Source organism: Podarcis cretensis (genome assembly GCF_951804945.1).
Source record: "Podarcis cretensis genome assembly, chromosome: 6".
Lineage (NCBI taxonomy): Eukaryota > Metazoa > Chordata > Lepidosauria > Squamata > Lacertidae > Podarcis > Podarcis cretensis.
In genome coordinates this window covers 16,045,914-16,068,331 of record NC_137175.1, presented here as the reverse complement: position 1 = coordinate 16,068,331, position 22,418 = coordinate 16,045,914, and the positions used below count along the sequence as shown (strand labels likewise).

Sequence of the window (22,418 nt, the reverse complement as noted above, 5' to 3'; positions counted from 1 at the left end):
TAGTCTTCCTGTGTCTTCTCCTTGTTCCTTCCATTTTTATTTTTATTTTTTTTAAAAGATGGGATTAAAAACTGGTTTTTTGTTTGTTTATTTATTTATTTACAAAAGAGCAGAAGAGTAGCAGAATCTCCCTAGCTGCAGATTTCTTTACCACTCTTCTTCTATCTTTTTCATGCTCAGTTCCCCGCTGAAATGAATTTCAAGGACGTAGCAGTGAGGCTGGGACGTTTTAAAGTCCAGCTCTCTCAAGGGGAAAGCTCCGGCTGACGGAAGGTTCTGCTTGAGAAATGAGATTTACTTCTAAATGAACGTATTTAAGAAACTTGGGACTTGTTTTGCCAACCACGGCTGAGTCATGCCCACCCACTTCTGCTTTGCTGTGGGAGATGCAGCGTTGCAAAACTGCAATGACCATAAAGCACTTTGTTAGGTGTGGATCCAGAGTGGTAATTCTGCTTTTGGTTTATTATTAGTTTTATTTATCTACCACATTTGCCTTTGCACATAGACTGAAATTCATGGAGCAGAATGGGACCACACCAGCTAGACCCTGTGGCTTCAGCATGACTTCTGGAAAGAAGTACAGTGGTACCTTGGGTTACAGACGCTTCAGGTTACAGACTCCGGTAACTCAGAAACTACCTTGGGTTAAGAACTTTGCTTCAGGATGAGAACAGAAATCACACAGCAATGGTGCGGCAGCAGCGGGAGGCCCAATTAGCTAAAGTGGTGCTTCAGGTTAAGAACAGTTTCAGGTTAAAAATGGACCTCCAGAACGAATTAAGTTCTTAACCTGAGGTACCACTGTACCAGTATACTGCAGCTGTATGTGCATAGATACTCCATTTGATGGAGAACCATGACAGTTCATAATTTCTGTGGAAGCTCAGGCTCAGGAGATTTATGTGGACCTTTCTTCACATTTGCACATATTTTCAATGAGAGACACAGACAGAGAGCACAGCAGCAGGAGTGTGATGACAGCCACCTGTGGGTGAATCTACACATGGGGGGGGGGAATGATGACGATGCTATAAATAAGTCAGAAATTAAATTGTTATAACAAAAGGGAAAAAATGCTCTGGGAAATCTCTTAGAAATTTTATTTTTGCTCTCCAGCACCATCTAGTGTTGCATGTTTATAACACATTCAAAATGTAGTTTTTGGACTAATGTAGCTGAGTCCTACGTTTGCAGTGGAAATGATGCGGAAACTGAAATCGAAACTGACGGCGACCCACAATGAACACCTGATTTTTCTCCGTCCCCGTTAACCACTCTCTGTTGTCACTTACTTAAATCTCTCTTGTGGCGGAAAACGAAAAGCATCTGAGAATGTTTGCATATGCTCGGTTATGGAATACAAGGGACAAAAGAGAAGCTTGCCAATGATATGTGTGTGTGTGTGTCCATGCCTGTTACATTAAGTCCATTTCGTGGGATGGGGGTGTCTCCTACTTGTTTTACAATGCTAAGAGCTCAAGCAGCTTGTGTTGTTGAAAGACAGAGAGTTTAAAGGAGGAGGCTGCGAGATGCCTGGAGTTGGGTTGCTGCCTATATTTGGACTGTATTTATTATTCCACTTCTGTTAAGGTGCTTAACTTATTCATAGTTAGGTTTAGACACGAAACAATCAGCGAGGCAGCTGTGGCTACATGTCTGCTGGCTGTGAGTCACTGCTACAACTGTTTTATAGACTGTTTAGATTTACTAGCAGAACGTTGGGAGCACAACAGATTGGTGCGCACTCCAGAGCGCACCAAAGGGTTTAATCTTTAATAATAGGAGTTTGTGTCTATTATTTGTTGGCTTTCTTAGCACAAGGGATTGGAGAAATATGATCTATGCTCAAGCAGGATAAAAGGGTTAGCGATCGGATGTTGCCAGGGGAAGATTAAAAGAAGGAGGCTTCTACCCAGAGGCCTGTACAACTAGTGATGCAAACTTAGAGCCAGGGCTGGCTCCAAATTTGAGGGGGTCTCTCCTCCATTGTCCTGTATAAGGGAGTTTTTAATGTCTGATGTCTTAAAGGGACCCCTGACCATTAAGTCCAGTTGTGACCGACTCTGGGGTTGTGGCGCTCATCTTGCTTTATTGGCCGAGGGAGCCGGCGTACAGCTTCCGGGTCATGTGGCCAGCATGACTAAACCGCTTCTGGTGAACCAGAGCAGCTCACGGAAATGCCGTTTACCTTCCCGTCGGAGCAGTACCTATTTATCTACTTGCACTTTGACGTGCTTTCAAACTGCTAGGTTGGCAGGAGCAGGGACTGAGCAATGGGAGCTCACCCCATCGTGGGGATTCGAACCGCCGACCTTCTGGTTGGCAAGTCCTAGTCTCTGTGGTTTAACCGACAGTGCCACCTGCATCCTGTCTGATGTCTTACTGTGTTTTAATTTGTTGGAAGCCGCCCAGAGTGGCCGGGATATCCTAGTCAGTGTGGTGTAGTGGTTAAGAGCGATAGTCTCGTAATCTGGTGAACCGGGTTCGCGTCTCCGCTCCTCCACATGCAGCTGCTGGGTGACCTTGGGCCAGTCACACTTCTCTGAAGTCTCTCAGCCTCACTCACCTCACAGAGTGTTTGTTGTGGGGGAGGAAGGGAAAGGAGAATGTTAGACACTTTGAGACTCCCTAGGGTAGTGATAAAGCAAGATATCAAATCTAAACTCTCCCAAACTCTTCTAGTCAGGTGGATGACATTTACCTAATAAATTATTAGTATTAGTATCTATTGATAACCTCTGGTGGCCTTACCTGACAGCAGCATCAATTCTTAAGGGCAATTTAAATGGCACCTAGTGCCCACCTGGGATAAAAATCTAAAGGGAGGCCCAGGAATGGGATAGAAGGATAAATGTCTATTTTGGTTCTCACATTTCCTCATTCTTCCAATCTTAAATCCAGTTTGTCACATTTTGCAGCAAACTCTGATTTTTTGATTTTTTTAAAAAAATAACCTTGTGAAAAATTTTGTGCAAGTTTCAGATAAGTGTGAATTCTGAGGGTAGACACAGTTTCGGTTCTTTTTGGAAAGCCTGAATGTGATAAATTTGGCTTAAAAGGTGGACTGAGCCACATGCCTCTGCTATCCTTCGTGGTGAGTCCTGCCGGGTCTCTTGCAGCTTCCAAAGGATCCTGGGTGCGAGAGCAGCCTTGCTCAGAAGAGGTAACTTGAAATGCAGAAAATGCACTGGTCTGCTCCTTAAATTCAGCAGGAAACTGAACTGAAGGTTGGATGGAAAGACAAGAAACTGAGAGAGACTGAAACTGACAGCTTTGTCCCTCTCTATGTGTAGGTCAAGGAGTACATGAAGGGCAGCTAAGAAAATGTAAGCGAGGCTGGTGTACACGTCTCAGCAGGCTTTGACCTCCTTGCTGTTGCCATGATGTAATGCTGTGCCTACAAAGCTGAACTGGGATATCCCTAGCCTAAGCCTTGCCTGGGCTACTCACTTGGCAATTTTAGGCAAGACACTGTCTTCCTGGCCTCTGCCCCACATCCCCAGTATAGAGTGTATCATACTCTCCTACTGTACAAGCTTTGCCAGTCAGGATTATGGAGATAACCACTCAAAACTATCACCATATATTAAGAGTGAACTCATTCTCCAAGTTTGGGTCTTTAGGTTGTCAAAACGACACTGTTGCTGCAGAAGAAAGGGGTATCAGCAGGGTTGGGGAAGCCCGGAATTTAGAAAACTGCAAGACATGGGATTTTTTTGGAGGGGGGACAGGCTCCCGCTTGAAAGAAAACCACTCGCTGAGGACTGAACAAGCTCAGGGGCAGCACAGAATGTAAGGTGGTATGGGCACAGGGTGGTGAGCCGAGGGGATGCACAGTAATAATTTATAGTATGATGAACTCGTGAGCAGGATTTGAGTTATGAGCAGCAGAAGTAATTAGATTGCAATACTGTTGTTATGGTTTAATAGATAGGGTGCAGCAGAAGGGTAGAAACAGCAACTCCATGGGGAAAGGGGTGGGAATTCAATAAACAGAGAGAGAGAAAAGACAAAATTGTGCTTTGGTTGTATATGTTGAAAATGTTGAAACTCAGAATATAACTGTCTTATTAGAAAAGAATTTCAGAAATGGGGCATGCCAAATTTTGTCCTTGCTCAGAGCTCCGTATCGGGGGGGGGGGGGGAATAGGGGGCATAGGATTGTGTGGAAGAGCAGAGAACCAAAAACCAGGAGGGGAGTGCAATGGTGTATCCTGGTCCTAGAGCAAGAAGTGGTTGGAGGGATTCCTGAACAGGAGCCCTCCACAATCACCTTGTTGCAGGTTCAGCTTGCTGTTGCATGCTACTTAAGGGATGGTTCCGAGGTAAGAGTGAACATGCATCTCATTTCTGTCAAGGAAAGCAGGATTTTTCTAAAACCACCAATTTCACTATGACATATTTCAATGCTACGGCTGTGTTGGCTTTATTAGAAAACAGCCGTAGGCAGAAATGTGATGGGTTGTTGTGTCTGACTGCTGCAGTTTTGACTAGCAGATGCAAGCAGGTGATGATGAACTGCAGCAGCTTGACAATTTGTTTATTATTCTCCATAGCAGACAAGCTTGGCTTTTTAAAAAGATAGGTTGGCTAGAAAATCATATCCTGGAGCTGGGTGGTGGTGGTGGTGGGGAGTTGGAGTGGGTACGGGGGCAACAGGTGTGATTACGGGGAGGGCTGGACTTCATATCGCCAAGAGGCAGTCATCAGGATCTTATGAGACAAAAAAAGATGCTTGTTAGGTTGAAGACAGACGTAACATTTGTAGAGCACTGAGACTGCTTTGGCATTACTCAGACAGCAACTAATCTAAACACATTATTCAGAATAAACCACCGAACAACAAAAAAGCACCTCTGTGTTTGTAGGAAACCTTGGCTGTGGGTGGCACTCATTGGCTAGTACCTATGATGTTACCAACACAACTCCAATTTTTTTAGATCAGTTTTACAAAAAAAAACCCACAACCCCACAACTTTCCAACAACCTCCTTTTCCCTGTTAAAGAATGAATATATAAATAGATGGGTCTGCATAGATGGCAGTTTTAAAAAGGTGAACAGCCCAGCTGAAACAGGATGGGAGGGGTGAGCCTGATGCCTTACCTAGTGTTTGACTGGAATGTTTGTCTGTCAGGCTTTGTTATGAAATAGCTGAGCATGTTTACCCTAGAGAATGGGTGCTTAAGGGGAGACATGCTATCTGTCTTCAAAATATCTAAAGGGCTGTCAAGTAGAAGATGGAGCAGTCATTCCAATGGTAAGTGCTGCTCAGCGGCAAAACACTGCGCCTCATGAGGTGGGAAGCTCTCCTTGGCTGGAGGTGCAGAGTCTGAACAGTAATCTGTCGGGGATGATGTATCTGTCTGTATTTTAGATTCTGCACTGAGCATGGGCCTGAACTGGGCGAACTCCAAAGTGCTTTCCAGGTCTTTTAACTGTATGATTCTATGAGATTACAAAACCCATAGGAAGCTGGTCTCACACTGTGCTTGATGAAACCATGGTGACTTCTTTTTCTTGACATTTCACTATGCATGTTTCATTCTTTACAGTGAACACATGTGCCTATGAGTAGCCTGGCCTATGAACAATGACGCATGCACAAATTCTGTGTGTGTAGGGTGTTGTTTGTGTCATAGCCTATCCTTGAATAAGCGTGGCCCCTGAATGCACAGACAAGCCCCACGCATGTAGGACCTGTCTCTGCATCCGGTACCCCTGCAACCTCCAAATCTGTATCAGCTGGGACAGCTCAGTCAGTTGATGATGAGGCTCTTAATCTCAGGGTTATGGGTTCAAGCCTCACGTTGGGCAAAAGCAGTGCATTTTTTCTGGGGGTACGCATTTTGTGAATATTTGTACTTTTGTCCATTTACTGTATTTATTTTCCCCGATTCGAACTATAAAATGGTGCTTTTCTTGAGTCAAAATGAGAGTACCCCTAAACATTATTATTTTTTAGAAAAAAGCGCTGGGCAAAAGATTCCTACATTGCAGGAGGCTGGACTAGTTAATGCTTGTGGTCCCTTCCAGCTCTTACCATTCTATACCATGGACACCCAAGCACACTTCTACAGATCACTGGGATCTGTACAGATGGCGAACTTGGGATCTATGAACAGCCACAAACTTGCCCACTCTGCCTGCCTGTCAGCCAGCTATTCGGGGGGCGGGGGGGGGGGGGAGAAGAACCAGGTAGCAGGAGCTGTCCTGTCCTCCTGCCCTGGGCCTGCTCCTGATCTGAACTGGGAGGTAGCAAGCTTCTAGGGAGGGCAAGATAACCAGAACCACCACTGGCATCAGTGAGGGAGGAGGGCAAATCCACCAAGCCTCCTTCTGTGAGAAGTCTAACTGCCACCAAGGCATCTGTCTGAGGGAAGGGTCATGTGTCTTGTCCTCCTAGCCTGGGCATTGTCCCCTGCTCTGCTCCTGGATCACACATTAATGGGGGCTGGCTTTGTGGAAGGACGGCTCTTTATCAAGCACAAGACAAGAAGAGCTCCTTCTGACACCACTAAGGAGCTTCTCTAGACAACTGGAATCTGAATAGGTAGAACTATATAACTGTGTTTCAAAGAACTGTCACTTGAAGAACTTGAGTTTGAGCTTGCTTTTTCCTCCTCCCTCCCAGTCACTTTCCCCTCACATGTCGTGTCTTTTTAGAATGTGACCATCAGTGTCCAGTACTGTTTTATTATTATTATTATACGCCACTCTGAGGGTCTTTTTGGCTAAAAGGCTTGGGTATAAATGCCTTTAATTAGTAAATATGAAGCCCTCTCCCACAGAAGGGGTGATTCACACAACTGTACTTTCTGTGGCCTTGAACAACTTTGGAATCCTTTGCTCTGCCAGCCCCGAGTGCAAATTTACGCCTGAGCAAGGAAGACGAATGGTTCAGTTCACACTGTCAGAAGCAGAAGTCATTTCTGAGTGACAGGCATGCAAGACGTGCATTTTGATTTCCGACTGGGGGAAAAAACAAAAAAACACAAAAAAACTCAGGTCAAGCAGACCTCTCTTGCCAATCTCATTTTATATATATATATATATATATATATATATATATATATATACACACACACACACACACACACACACACACACGGCAGAAGTGGCTTGTCAGGTGGGTCAGAGCACCTTCACTCGTTGCACAATCTGAGGTTGAAAGGTGCCTGCACTTCCTGGTGGGGCAATGCAGAGAAAAGCTTTCCCTCAAAATCTCAAGATATGGGTCGGTTGATATAGGGCGAGGCAGTCCTTCAGCTATATGATAAATAAATGTTGGTAGGTTAGTGAGCCTCAGTCAAATCTAATATATATATATCTATATATATCAGTATTCATTGACATAATATACTAACCACTGGAAGAAGCAGAAGAAGCTGCTTTCATCAAATGGGAAAAGGAATGGAAGCACTGGGGAGACTTCCTGACTTTAGGCTAGGTAGATGTTCCTGAGCAGCTGTCCTTGAGAAGCAATGAAAAGCCCAATAGACACTGGAAATCAAGCAGGATGCTGGCTACGCAATGGCAGGCCGGCTAGATTTGACAACTAGCAACACTGTAAAAGCTTTGACAGAATAAGAACTTACATGGTGTGTCAATCATTCCCTGGGTGCCACTTCAGATTCATCTATTTGCAAGAGGGCATCTATCCCCAGTGGCACCCGAAATATAGCTATCAATGTCACCAAGTCAAGGGCAGCAAACATTGGATCTAGCAGCGGAGATGATGTTCTGCAGGCAATTTCAGACTTGCAACACGGAAGAAACATAGCTTTCGAGGTGGTGCTATCGTTTCCGCAGGAGGAAGTTCTGTGTGGTGGATGCTAAGGGAAAGTGACTTTAGGCCAGTCGCTGTTTTCTCAGCCTAAGCTTCCTCACAGGGCTTCCTTTCCCCCAAAATGGTGTACTGCACAAAGAACTTTAACATCACAAAAACATTGTAAGGCAGATCAACCAGCAATTTAATGAAATTAAGAGGAATAAAACCATCCAGCCAGGTCAAACACCATAATCTAAAATGCCTGGGCAAATAAAATGTTTTTAACCAACCCCAAAACAGAAACAGTTTCAATGTCAGGTGTACCTCTCTTAGGAGGGCACGCCACAGTCAGGGTGCCACCACAGATAAGGCCCTGTCTTCTGCACATAGATGATACTTCTGCCAAAGATGGAACATGAAGAACAGCCTCCTTCAACAATCTTAACACACAGGCAAGTTGGTATGAGGAAAGGCATTCCTTTCAGCCCCAAGTTGTTTAGGGCTTTAATCAATGATAATCACCAGTACCTTGATTTGAACTCTCTCTCTCTCTCTCTCTCTCTCTCTCTCTCTCTCTCTCTCTCTCTCTCTCTCTCCAGTAACTGTACATTTGAAACCAAATGAAAGTGCCTGGCTTTGGGTGTCTGCACCACGTCTAGTTAATTTGCCGAGGCAAACCTGACTCCAAAACATTCCCTACAGCTCCCAGTCCTGAGGATAAAATGAATGGCTGTGAGAGACGCAGAGATACTGTAAGCTCCTTGTAAACGCGATCCCCGGGGTAAAGATACTAAAACTTTAGTGCCGTACATAGAGCAACAATTCAAAAGACAGGAAATGGCTGGGTGGTTAATCAAGAGCTTTTAAAACTGATTTTGCAACTATTCATGAGCCAAGTAGGTGAAACTTGCAGGATGCTTTCCACATAGTGTTTGAGTCTTTTTTTAAAAAAATGCATTGGCACAGCAGGCATAACCAACACATCAAGCAAACTCCAGAAGAAGGTGCTAGCCAAATTAGAGTCTCTGATGCTGTGGAATTATCCAAACAGCCTTTCTGTGGTTCACCACTAAGTTCCCAGAGCACTTAGAGTCTTAGTCGTTTGTTTGTTTTTAACCCCTTCTGGCTGTCAGCAAGACCCCCTAAGGGTAGTTACCAATTGTGATAAACGTCATGGGAATAAAATGCAGCACGTGTTATATGATGGAACTGTGAGTTTCATAGAATCATAGTTGGAAGGGATCCCAGCCGTCATCTCGTCCAATCCCCCTGCAGTGCAGGAATCTCATCTAAAGCATTCATGACAGACAACCATCCAACCAACTTCTGCTTAAAAACCTCCAAGGAAGGAGAGCCCACCACTTCCTGAGGGAGTCTAATAACTCTTACAGCCAGAAAGGTCTTCCTGATGTTTAGTCAGAATCTTCTTTCTTGTAACTTGAAGCCATTAGTTTGAGTCCTACCCCCCAGAGCAGGAGAAAGCAAATTTATTTGTTATATGGATAGAGTAAGGTTACCAGATTTTTTTCAATGAATCCAGGGACACTTTTTTTGGGGAAAAGATAATAAAAAGTTATTTTAAAAGTTATTAAAAATATATATATTAAAAAGTAATATCTGCTCTTCTGTGGTCTCCTCTGTCATGCAGCCTTCCTCTGGGCCCTGGCCTGCTCTCTTGGAGCGCTAGCCACCATGGAGTAGGCTCGGTTCGCACCTGGGCTCGGCTACATGTCCTTGCCCTCCTGGTGCTCTCCTACCTCTCCTCCTCAGCGGCGGCGGCAGCAGTGGCACAACAAGATTGGGGCTCCCCTCTTTTTTCTCCTTCCTCTTTCTCTCTCTTACTTCTCCTTCTACTCTCCTCATTCTCCCTGCGTCTGCTCTGGGGTTTTCCTGACCCTAGAGTGCCGCTGGGCAGTCAGCTAGGTGGCCAGGCGCTCTGGCTCCCAGCTCGATTTGGGTCTCAGGGGTGTGTGTCAGCGGTTCCCCCAGTTGATGCACCGGGCATCCCCGATTCCCCCTTGGCAGTGGTGGTGGTGACGGCAGTCTCAGCAGCCCAGAGCCAGCCTGGTAGCACAGTTGGCTCTGGCTGGCTTCAGGAGTTGCTTGCTGCCATGGCACCCGCCATTTTGCCTCGCTGGAAGTCCCCATATGATGTGTCTTGTGCCGTTGAACTAATCGCACAACATTCATTCCCTACTAATAAATCTACAACACTTACAGTGTAAATCCGGGGACATTAAATGAAATCCGGGGACATTCCGGGGACGGATTTTTGTCCGGGGACAGATTTGTAAATCCGGGGACTGTCCCCGGGAAACGAGGACATCTGGTAACCATAGGATAGAGAGAACACTTTTCCATAAGATGCATTAAAAATCCTTGATATCCTGGAAGGAGTTCAGTGTACTAGCCCTTTAATCTTTACAACAGCCCTGAAAAGCAGGACTAACCCTGCATTAGTATAAAGCTGTAGAATTTAATAATCTGAAACGGAATCAGTGAGATAAGTCTGGCTAAATACAACCAGTTCTAGCAGCTGTGGCAAATGTTGAGCAGGGATCCATTCCTGGGATGTAATGATCTCAGCTCTGCTTGTCAGTGCTTACATTGCAAAATGAACTTATCTTTTGGACACCTTAGCTGTTGTAATTTTTTTAGAGGGTTGTGAGAAACCATAATATGTCTAAAATGAGGAGTAGCAAGGTGTGGGGCTTGCAGATCTCATAAAGGGCTCCCTATTCCTCCTCGCCTTTGTTCAAGAACATCTTGCATTGTGGCCGCAGGTTGCCTGCAAATTTATGCTTTGCTTCTGTGTCTTAGAAGCTCTACATTTGCTGTGCTTAACTGCTGGAGATGTCCCAAAGGGTGCACGTGTGATTTAACTTCTGCTGCTGTTGCACTTGCGTCTGTAAAGCAGAGGTAAAGATAACTCTACTACACCCCTGAGGCAACGTATGGAGTGTATGTGGTCTTGACAGCTCTGGGTGGGAAAAAGGGCCTTGTGTGTGCACATGTCAAAGTGCAGAGAGTGGGGCTTCCAACATGAGCCCTTGCAACAACAAAAAGCTTGCTGGCAGAACGCGGGGAACGGAATGGAAAATCAAGAAAGCGCAAGGCCTATCTGTGATTTGTTTTGGAGCGTTGCTGAAAAGGAGACCCTCTTGCCGCAGGCGATATCCAGTCACTTCTTGCAATCCTTCTTAAAAAATATGATATTATATATCTTATTTTACATGATGCAGCTGGGTTTTATTTTTGCTTTGAACGTGTGAGCAATGCACGGATTGGCCTGCAATTCCTACATTGCATATTCCAATCATCTTTACCGACAATGATGTGTAATGGTGATGATGATGATGATGATGATGATGATGATGATAATAATTTGGTTGTGAGAAATCTACAGCACAATCCTTTTCAAGTAAGTTCATAGAATCAGGGGATCAAAGAATTGTTTCCAGACTCTTGATCATCCTGGTTGCTCTTTTTTTGCACACATACCAGTTTGTCACTATCCTTAAACTGTGGTGCTGAGAACTGGACACAGTATTCCAGATGTGGTCTGACCAAGGTAGAATAGCATGGCACTATTACTTCCCTCGAACTGGACCCTATACTTCTGTTGATGCAGCCTAGAAGAGCCTAGAAGAGCATTAGCCTTTTTTTTTTTGCTGCGGTTTCACACTGTTGACTCATGTAATAATAAAAGGGGAAGGGACAGTGCTCAGCGGAAGAGCATCTGGCTTGAATGCAGGAAGTCCCAAGTTAAATATCCAATGTCTCCAGCCTGTAGTCTCCTGAGACCCTGGAGAATCATCTCCAACCAGTGTTGCCCAGGGAAGGGGAACTGTTTAGTTCTGTTGAGAGAAGGCTTCTTCCCTTGGAGGCAACTGAAGACCCAGAGCTGTAGCCCAGTGCAAAGTGCAGCCAGGCTACGCTTCTTCTCAGGGAGTATATTTGGAGAGTGAAAGCTTTCGCAAGCTTTCAAGGTAAGGACTGCTATTGTAAATTGCACTCCCCGCCTCCCTACGCACAATTGTGCAAATTTTATCTCCATTGCAGACTTAATTGTCTTCCCACTCATTCTTATTTTTTTCCCATGGTGCATTTTTTGGGGATGAACTTATCAGGTCACAGAAAAGCTCCCACAGGTTAGCATAATTTATAATTATATTTATTCTCAATGTGCTCCCATCCCATGCTTTAGGCAAGCAGCGGGAGGAGGGGGATCTGTTCTAAAAAGACGAATAAGCAGATCCATAGTTCATCCACAACAACCTTATCTGAGGGTCAACTCTGGTTTGTGTTGGAACTACTTTCTGCTTCTGCTACGCAACTGCATGGGGCTGATGTCTGGGGGCAGTTGGGAACGCCGGAAACTGCCTTCTACTGAGTCAGATCACTGGGCCCATTGAACTCAATACTGCCTGTGCTGACATAGTAGTGGATCTCTAATCTTTCAGGCAGGGGATGCTCCCAGCCCTACCTGCAAATGCCGGGGATTGAACCTAGGACCTTCTGCATGCAGAACAGATGCTGTATCCTTGAGCCGCAGTTCTTCCCCATGACAAGAGTTAGGAACCTAGGAAGCTGCCTTCTAGTGAGTCAGATCATTGATCCATCAAACTCAATATTGTTCACCCTGGCTGTCAGTGACTCTCCAGGGTTTTAGGCTGGAGGAATTCCCAACCCTGGAGAACCTGGGACCTTTTGTGTACAAAGCATTTGATCTGCCACAGAGCCTTGGGCATTCCTTAGCTCCACAGCATAGAAGGGGGTTCATTGTCCATCTCTAGACCCCACCCCCTTTGCCATGCTACTGGAGTCACCTGACTGCACCCTCTTGCGCCTTCTCAGAATCCAGCGGCATCAGTTTCAGAGGACTCCGTTCATCCTCTGCACCCCACCCCTCATGTGCATGCGTGTGCCCCGGGTGCCAAAAACCCACGCTATGCCACTGGGAAGAAGCTCTATGGAACTTAATGGGACTCACTTCTGAGTAACTTGCATAGCCTGGATAGTTCAGTTGGATAGATGGGGAATCTTGTGTGTTGTGATTGCCATGATTTTGCACGGCTCATCTTCTCTTGTGTATTTCGGAAGAAGGGCCATAGCTCTGAGGCTGAGCAACTGCTTTGCATGCAGAAGGTTCAGTCTCTGGCATCTCCCAGTAGAGACAGCCCTATCTGAAACCCTGGAGAGCTGCTGCCACTTAGTGTGGGAGGTCCTGCATTAGATGGACTCGATATGAGGCAGCTTCCTAGATAGCTCCGTTGGTTAGAGCATGGTGCTGATAATGTCAAGGTTGCAGGTTCGATAAGGGACAGCTGCATTGCAGGGAGTTGGAACATTTTCCTCATGGAAAATAGGGATGTCCCAAGGAAAAGCAGAACATTCCAGGATCAAATCAGAAACTGTAAATCCAGGACTTTCCTTGGAAAATAGGGATTCTTGGAGGGTTTGCTATTCTGTGATTCTATGATTGCACCGTGGATCTTCTGCATAATTCTCACATTTACCAGATGCACAAGAGCTGCCTTGACACCCACTTAGTCTTATGTATTCTGCTCAGATTTTTCCTCCTAGTCCTTTTACTTTATTTTTTTCAGTAGATCAGCTTCCAAATGTGCCAGCACAGAGATGTGTTTATTTATACCCACCGAGGACAATTTTGTGGTTCTCTGAGTCTTGCTATGAATACCCAAACACAATAAATAGGAAGGAAAACAAAGTCAAAACTTCTGTTAATTATGTTGCACCTTAAAACGTATCTATGTGTGACGGCTAATTTGAAATAAAGTGGTCCGCGAGGCTTTTGAAGTCGGGGGAAAGTGGTTTGGAGACGTGTGGCTGGCACCAAATGTAAAAGGAAATCTCATATACAAAGAACGGGAGCAGAGCTCACATCTGCAAAGCCCAGAGGCCCCCTGGCAGCTTCCGTGGGCTAGGAACTCCTTTCCACCTCCCCTTGCAAAATGCCTGAGGGGCTTTAATAGCTGCTGAAATGTCATAAAACAAACCTGTTTGCAAAATGTCAGAAAAAATGCAGTATGTCCAGAAAAACTGGATCTGTTTGGTACAATTATTCAAAGCGACAACTTTGCTCAAACAAACCATCTCAGAACCACTGTCTAAGGAGTCTAGGGAGGGAGAAAGGAAGGGAGGGAGGGAGGGAAGGAGAAGGAAGATGTTTCTAAAGTATTTAGTAATAAGTAGGGCTTTTGAGCAATCAGTCTTTTTGGAGAAATCATATCCCAGAAGGAAGCTTTCCTGAGATTTCTAAACTCACAGTCAGTGTAATCGAATAGGTAGCTGAGATTCCTGCAATGCGGGTGATTGGACTGTCCCTTCAAAGGCTATGATTCTATGGATTATGGGGGTGAGCTCCCCCAGTTGGGCTTGGAAGTGGGCTCAGGCCACAGGCACACCATACATTTAAACATCCATCCATAATTTTATTTGTATGCCGCCTTTCCACAGTTCAAACCATGGATCAAAGGATCAAAGGAGAAGGGGGGAAATAGCTAAAATCCTCTTTGGTGCTCAGTTGAAAATATTGTAATCAGGATAACATTGTGCAAGTTATGTAGGTGGCCATAATTTATTTCTGAAAATATAATAGGCCTTGTGTGTGCTCTGTGTGCGTGCACCTGTCTGTATGTGCAAGCGTGCGTGTGCGAGGAGGACACCCAGCTCTGACAAGACCTGGCTTTTCAACTCTTCCACTCGCCCCCATCCAACTTCCCTGTAGAGTGATGGCATTTTACAGCTTGAACTTCAAAGGTTAGTCATGCAACGGCACGCAGACCGATACATGCATATATGGCTCATTTATGTGTGGGATGCATGTACTTGCCTGGATAAATCTGGAATCTGTCCAGGGAAAGGGGGGCGGGGGAAAAATAAAACCATACACAAAAACTCAAGTTGCATGTGCAATTGGAGCAAATTTGCATTTCTGCCTAGGCCAATATGGTTGACATTAAAAGCAAAAACCAAGCCTACTGAGCTTGCAAATGTTCCCCTATGCCAGGGGTCAACAAACTTTTTCAGCAGGGGGCTGGTCCATTGTCCCTCAGACCTTGTGGGGAGCTGGACTATACAGTGGTACCTCAGGTTAAGTACTTAATTCATTCCGGAGGTCTGTACTTAACCTGAAACTGTTCTTAACCTGAAGCACCACTTTAGCTAATGGGGCCTCTTGCTGCTGCCGTGTCACCGGAGCATGATTTCTGTTCTCATCCTGAAGCAAAGTTCTTAACCTGAAGCACTATTTCTGGGTTAGTGGAGTCTGTAACCTGAAGCGTATATAACCTGAAGCATATGTAACCCGAGGTACCACTGTATTTTGAAAAAAAAAAAGAACGAATTCCTATGCCCCACAAATAACCTAGAGATGCATTTTAAATAAAAGGACACATTCTACTCATGTAAAAACATGCTGATTCCTGGACCGTCTGTGGGCTGGATTTAGAAGGCGATTGGGACGGATTCGGCCCCTGGGCCTTAGTTTGCATATCCATGCCCTATGCAAAGGTTTGCTGTCCTCTAAGCAGGTAATTGTAGGGACGCAGGTGGCGCTGTGGGTTAAAGCCTCAGCGCCTAGGGCTTGCCGATCGAAAGGTCGGCGGTTCGAATCCCTGCGGCGGGGTGCGCTCCCGCTGCTCGGTCCCAGCGCCTGCCAACCTAGCAGTTCGAAAGCACCTCCGGGTGCAAGTAGATAAATAGGGACCGCTTACCAGCGGGAAGGTAAACGGCGTTTCCGTGTGCGGCTCTGGCTCTGGCTCTGGCTCTGGCCAGAGCAGCTTTGTCACGCTGGCCACGTGACCCGGAAGTGTCTCCGGACAGCGCTGGCCCCTGGCCTCTTAAGTGAGATGGGCGCACAACCCCAGAGTCTGTCAAGACTGGCCCGTACGGGCAGGGGTACCTTTACCTTTACCTTTAAGCAGGTAATTCTTCAAATGGCCACAGCTTCTTCACAGTCCGTAAACCTAAATCCAGTGGATTTAGGGAGAGTGAACACAGGCTGCCTGGTTATCTTAGAAAAGATCGTGTGCCCGAGTGAGTATCCTCTCTTCAACAACAACAACAGTAAAAAACAACAACACCTTTCACTCTGCTTCCTAGGAAGGTCAACTGCCTCTGGCTTTTTGGCACTCCTTCACACCAGTTTGTCAGCAAGAAAACCTGTATCCTCATACAGATTAAAATCAATTGCCCCAAGGATACCAGGTCCAATCTCTTTTCTTTAATAAGGTAGCATTGTAAGAGACAAGTTGTAATCACTTATGTCACTATAGCTGAGCCAGAATTGCCTTTAGATAAAATACTAGCTAGCTTTATCAGAACCTCTCTAGCCATAGCCATCTATGGTTGGCACTGAAATTCCCCTTCAAGGGTAGGCTGAGTGTCAAATGAATTGTAATGGAACCACAATTAATCTGTTTATCAAAAAAGCTGCACAGGGGTCTTCCTTCTATTGTAAAAGGAGAGCAGCTATATAAAAGTAAGGTTAGTGGCAGGGTACCAGTGTGATGTCAGGGATATAGGGTCAGACATGGGGAATCCCTGATCCCTTGAAGCTGAATAAATGACTTATTATAAAATTTTAATTAGTGATCGAATCAAAGTGACTAAAGTGTGCAGCTGGATGGAGGAGAAATTTGATTCTGATTTTACTGTATTTTAAAGAAAAACTACCTAATCCACACTTCTCAGACCAATAAATGACCCTAAACACAATTACTCTTCAAAAATCCGCACTTCCGCAAAGGTGCACAAAATGCATGTATTAAGAAGAGGAGAAGAAGAGGAGTTTGGATTTGATATCCCGCCTTTCACGCCCTTTAAGGAGTCTCAAAGCGGCTAACAATCTCCTTTCCCTTCCTCCCCCACAACAAACACTCTGTGAGGCAAGTGAGGCTGAGAGACTTCAGAGAAGTGTGACTAGCCCAAGGTCACCCAGCAGCTGCATGTGGAGGAGCGGAGACGCGAACCCGGTTCCCCAGATTACGAGACTACTGTTCTTAACCACTACACCACACTGGCTCTCAAGTGTGCTTAACAACACATGTGTTAGGGTGAATAACATACAAAAAACACATTATATTAGAGGAAATTGCATACAAGAATGTGTGCATTAGGAGAAATCCACCCTAAAATGTCGACAAATCTTAACGAGTATTTTTCCCCCTTCCAAAATCTCAACTTGCTACAGAAATGCAGGGATCTGAATTTAACATGGGGGGTGTGGAGGAAGGGAGAAATGAGAAACCCCCCCCCCAAAAAAATGGGCAGATCTGCCCATTGCTTGCTTCAACACAGGTGTGTGATGTAGAAATCATCTGGTGAACCTGTGACGGTACGGTGCAGAATATGAGCCCTATTCAGATGCCCTTCCTCATGTTCATCTCCCAGCTTGCTGACTTTTGTGTTTATTGTTGTTGAAAGCAAATCCAGGTGACATCCCTTTTGGGAAGTTGCCGTTCATGATGTTTCGGAAATGAGCTCCTGGTGCCTCGTTAATTGTGGCAAGGGTTATGTGCATCGGAGCCGCAGCAGGATGAAGGGGGCATCAATAGGACCAGAGCAGCTGTTCACTAGCGTCTTAATTGCCGTCTGACCCTCTTGATTGGAATGGAATAGAACCCCATGCTGGGCTAGAACTTAGCAGCTTCCCTGATGAATAATTTTCGAGGTGCTATCCTAATCATTTGCTTTAAAGGGAATTTCTGTGTGTGCGCAAAGAGGTGGTGAATATTGTGACTGCCGTTCTCACTCAGTATTAGCCAGGTCTTACCGATGTAGAACAACACATATCCTTACTTTAATTCTTAGGGCACAATCTCTTAAAGAAAACCATCTATAGTACATTCTTACTGCATAAAATGTCTCAAGGTGACTTATCAAACCTTACTGAAAGATGAATACCAGTACAGACTATCATCATATGCATAGGACCCCAGTTAAGCGCCAAGTACCTGGGTGAACAGGAATGTCATTGCCTGGTGCCTAAAGGTTAAGAATGATTGCATCAGCCATTTATATTATATTTGCAGGCACAAAGAAAGTCAATTGACTTGATGGCAGGCTTTAAATAAACATTCACATCATTAGTATTAGAAAATGTTTAGAAAATAGTGAAATATTATAGTGTATTTTCTTTTATTTTTTTGTTTTTAGGCTTGATGTTATGTTATTAATAACTTTTTCTGTTAGGAGATAGCAAAGTGGGTGAAAAGAGAAACAAACCAGAAGCGGAAGTTGGGGGGAGACCTGGAGGGGAGGGAGGGAGGAATATATAGTGAATGTTAAGAAATTGAGATGCATGTAATGAATGAAAAAGAAAAATGAATAAAAATTTCTAAAAAGGAAAAAGAATGATTGCATCAGGTGCACCTCTCAGGGGAAATTATTCCACAGTTGGGGAGCCAACGCTGAAAAGGCCCATTTGTGTGTTGCCAGACTTCGCGCTTCTCTCAGGGAGGGTCCACAATGAAAGGCCTCAGATGACCAATGCAGGTTCTGTGTAATAAGCATCTCCTCTCTCCAAGGAATTATGGGAATTGTAGTTTTGTAAAGGGAGGCTAGGGATCTCTTAGAATTCTCAGTATGCTCCTCAAACTGCAGTTCCCAGGTTTCTTTGGAGGAAACCTTGGCAGTTGATATAACACTGCTAGAAGTGTGCTGTTTAGGTATGTCCAATGCTATGGTCTGCATAGACATCTCATATCCCCTCTTCAATATGTAGGTTCTCTGTAATCTCCCCTGTTATCTTTTGCTTCCCGGTAAGCAAAAACTGGGAAGGGATAGGCAGTAGTGAGTGATTTATCCTCAGCATCACAGCCGTTACAAGAGAATGATGTTCGATTTAGATAACAGCCCATGGTTTGTTTGTGCTAACCATGGTTTGCGACCTAAGATTTGAGCTGTCAAATATTCAAGCAAGCCATAGTTTATTTTTCCTCTCCCCATTTGTTTTCTGTCAGCTGAGCACTCTTATCTTTAGGTACAGCACCAGGAACAAACCATCAGCCATCAAACCAAATCATAGTTAACACAAGCCATGGTTTCTTATTCTGGTTTGCTGCTGAAGGAGAAACTATGGCTTGTAAATTCAAATAGTGCACCAAGGCATAATGAAGCATCTTTAACTATGTTGGGTGAACCAGAGTGCTAAAACTGAAGGTTAAGATTCAAATCGTTATTTGGCTAGAAGCAGCTGTCAAAATGATGGATACAGGGGGGGAAACTAAACTCATTTGTTTGTATTCTAGCAATAAGACATGGGCAGTTCTACTGTCACTGATGTCTTCTGATTTCCTTATCTAGGGAGGCTGATCTTTCCTAGCAAAGCCACTTTGTCTTTCCTTGTGCTGGCAAATTAATCCTTGACACACCTGGCTCCCTTTGATCTGGTTCTCCCATTTAGCTCAGGCTTAGAAAATGTAGCCGAACAGGATGTCAACTCCTTTAACCTCCTACTCAGAAGAGATGGCTCCCACGCACTGTTAACACCACGACTTGTATCAAATTCAGAGTCTGTGATCTCATGAGAATTGAGCAAGCTTGGAATTGGGCAGGACATTTTATAACTTTCATCCTTAGAAGATGTTAAGCAATTTGGAAAGCTCACTCTTTTTTCCTTTTGGATTTTTTTTCGTGAATTTCGTTTAACCCATGACATGCAAGCATGCAAGGGATTTGCAAGAAAAGGTCGCAGTGCGGAGTGCTCTCATTTAGTTCTAGCCAGCCTACCATGCCCTTTCCAAGGACACTCCATTCTGCCCTGTCTCCAGCAGTCAGTCAGAATTATGTGCCAACTGTGAATGCTCCATTTAGGGTTTCTTCACTCTAATCTCCCCTCTTCAAACCTTGAGTTTTCTCCAAGGCTGCTGATACCTCCTCCTTCTGCACATATGGTGCCACTTAAGCTATAGAAGGATGTGGGCCATTTCATACACTGACCTATGCAAACCTTGTGCTTTCTAGGTGTTGTTGGACTACAGTTCCCATCAGCCCCAGCTGGCACACTTGGGGTGGGCTGCATAGCTGTCAACTTTTCCCTTTTCTTGCAAGGGATCCTATTCAGAATAAGGGAATTTCCCTTAAAAAAAGGAAAACGACAGCTATCATGGGCTGGTGAGGGGCCTTTTAAAGACTCTGAGGTCCTTGGCTAGTGCCTGATCTGGGTAACTGCTGGCCAACTGGTCAGACTATTTCTCCACCATCTAGCTCAGCATTGCATCTATTCTAAGTTGTAGTTACTGTCCGGGATCTTGGGCTCAGGTCCTTCCAATTGCCTGTCTCTGGGATCTTTTTTAAGTGGAGATCCCAAGAACTACACCTGGGACCTTTAGCACACAATGCATGTATCCTGCCACTGAGCTATGATTCCTCGCAGCAAGCTTGCAGGAGGCACCGTCCCTCCCATATTAGTAGTACTCTATTTAATCGAGCACCAACGTCGCTGTAACAAAGCCCAGCTGTGACACCACCTGGGATGAATTATGAAGGGCAACCACAACCCTGGAAATGTGCTGGGGGGAGCAGGTGGTGCAGACAATATGCTGAAAGACCAGCTGAAACAATGCGGCACCTTTTCTACATTAGAAATGAAGCCATCTCTCAGGTCATTAAAAAAACAAAATGTGAAGGTACAAAACCTTGCAAAAATTCATCATTCAACCTCTGCTTTCGTAACCAGACTTTGAGAGATACTTTGAATGCTTTGTGTGGTATGATCTCATTCATGTTCTCTCAGAAGTAAGTCCACTGAGTTCACTGGGGTTTAATCCTTGTGGGCATGAGGCTGAAGCATAAACATTGTAGAACCTTTAAAACTTCAAACAACCTCAAACTCAAGCAAAGAAGTGTCTCTTTTCTATGTGACCTGAGGCCTGTTGCAGAGGCCTTCTTGTCCATTTCCTCACTTTGGGGTCCCTAGAGGAGAGGGAATACATCAAAGGCCTTCTCTGGTGGTGCATTCTCCCTTTTGAATGCCCTTCCCAAGAAACCCCATCTTGCCATGGTGCAGTTAAGTCATTTGAGACCCTGGCCTTGATGGTCTCACCAGGTGGGCCTCAGTAGATGATAATGTGCATGACTTCATCTACTACCAAAAATGGCGTGGTGGTTGTCCTGTACTCTTGTTCATTTTGTTGAGTAGGGCTGCTGCCCAAAAATTCAGTCCTGTTGGCACCAATGCCACCTGGCTGTCTCCTTTCAGAGCTTCAAAAAGCTTGCAAAAGCCTTCCTTTGTCAAGAAAGGCATTGAGCCCACCCACCACCCATTAGGATATTGCAGATCCTCACATTTTAGTACCACAGCTGCAAACATTTTGCTTTTTATCAACTCGTGTTTCATATTCTGGGCCTCTCAGTTTTAAACTGAGTTTTGATGTGATTTTCAGTTTTTTAAAAAATTGATTCCTTATGCAGTTTTGTGTTTTATTGTTTTATATGCTACTGTTGTGTTTTTTACTCATTTGCTTCTTGAGTTGACCAGAGGATTTCTGTTATGGAATGACTATAAAGAGGTACTGAGTAATAAGAATCATTAACCATAATTTTATCCCCTCTACAAGATTCTTTTCCAGGCGAAGTCAAGTGGGATATAAATGTCAGAAGGAAAAAAAAGAATAAGACTGGTTGATGCAGAAGATCAGCGGCAAGTGTCAACTTGCCAAATCCACTCCTTTTCCCTGCCCCACCCCAAAATCCAGCATTATCCATCACTGAACACATTCCTAATCCAATTAGGAAAGTGCTAACCTTGAGTTTTTTGCAAGCAAATTTAAGGTAGCATCCTGTGCACACCTAACCAGTGGGGCTTTGGATTAAACATTAGTGGCTGCTATTTCTCCCTGCAGCTCTAAATCATTGCAACGTCAGGTAGGGTTGCCATATTTCAAAAAATAAAAAGCAGGATACCCCAAAAGTTGTTGAACTTTTAAAAAGAAAACCTGAAAGTTGTCGAGTTTTTTCCTACAAAAACACCCCTCAAAAACCAAGATTGACTTGCCAAAGATCCAAGACAAATTGGATCTTGCTCCCCGGACATCAATTCTGCCTTCAAAATCCCAGTAATGACCAGGAAAATCTGGACGTATGACAACCCTAGCACCTAGCAGACTCTGTGGTGAGTGTGACTTTTGGTCCCCTGAACACACCCAATTAACTAAGCACCTTTTGTACAGGGAGCTTAGTTAATTGGGTGTGGTCATGACCAGACCATGGGGCAAGGGGCAGGCATCAGACCAAAACATGACTCAACTCTCTCAGCTCTGATGTTGGAAGTTTGGATGCAGCTCAGCTTACAGGAGAGGGGTTTGCATGGGTTAAGACAGATAGGGACCTCCAGATTCCCAGACTATCCCAGTAATTTAACCTCGTGAGCTGACTTCTCTATATCCTCGTTTTTAGACCGATACTCTCCAGTTGCATTCTGTTATATAACCTCCTCCTCCTCACACTTCTCCCTTGGACTTCACGATGTGATGTCATCTTTAACTATCCTCTGAGAGAACAAAGGAGCAAGCAAGTTAGTTAAACTAGAACCTGAAACTTTTCTATCCAAGTTATATATTTCTTATAAATAACTTGATTATATTCTTACCTGCATGCATATCTCTCTGAGTGTGATTG

General features: G+C 44.6%; 1 long non-coding RNA gene across 1 annotated transcript in view; it reads left to right on the top strand.

Moving 5' to 3' along the window:
- The window catches only part of LOC307218150, a 53,910-nt gene extending 39,361 nt beyond the window's left edge, over positions 1-14,549 (top strand). Inside the window, exons 2-3 of the long non-coding RNA XR_013839826.1 lie at positions 509-580; positions 14,440-14,549. This is a non-coding gene — a long non-coding RNA (uncharacterized lncRNA). The remainder of the gene's footprint in view (positions 1-508; positions 581-14,439) is intronic.
- The last annotated feature ends 7,869 nt before the right edge of the window (positions 14,550-22,418 follow it).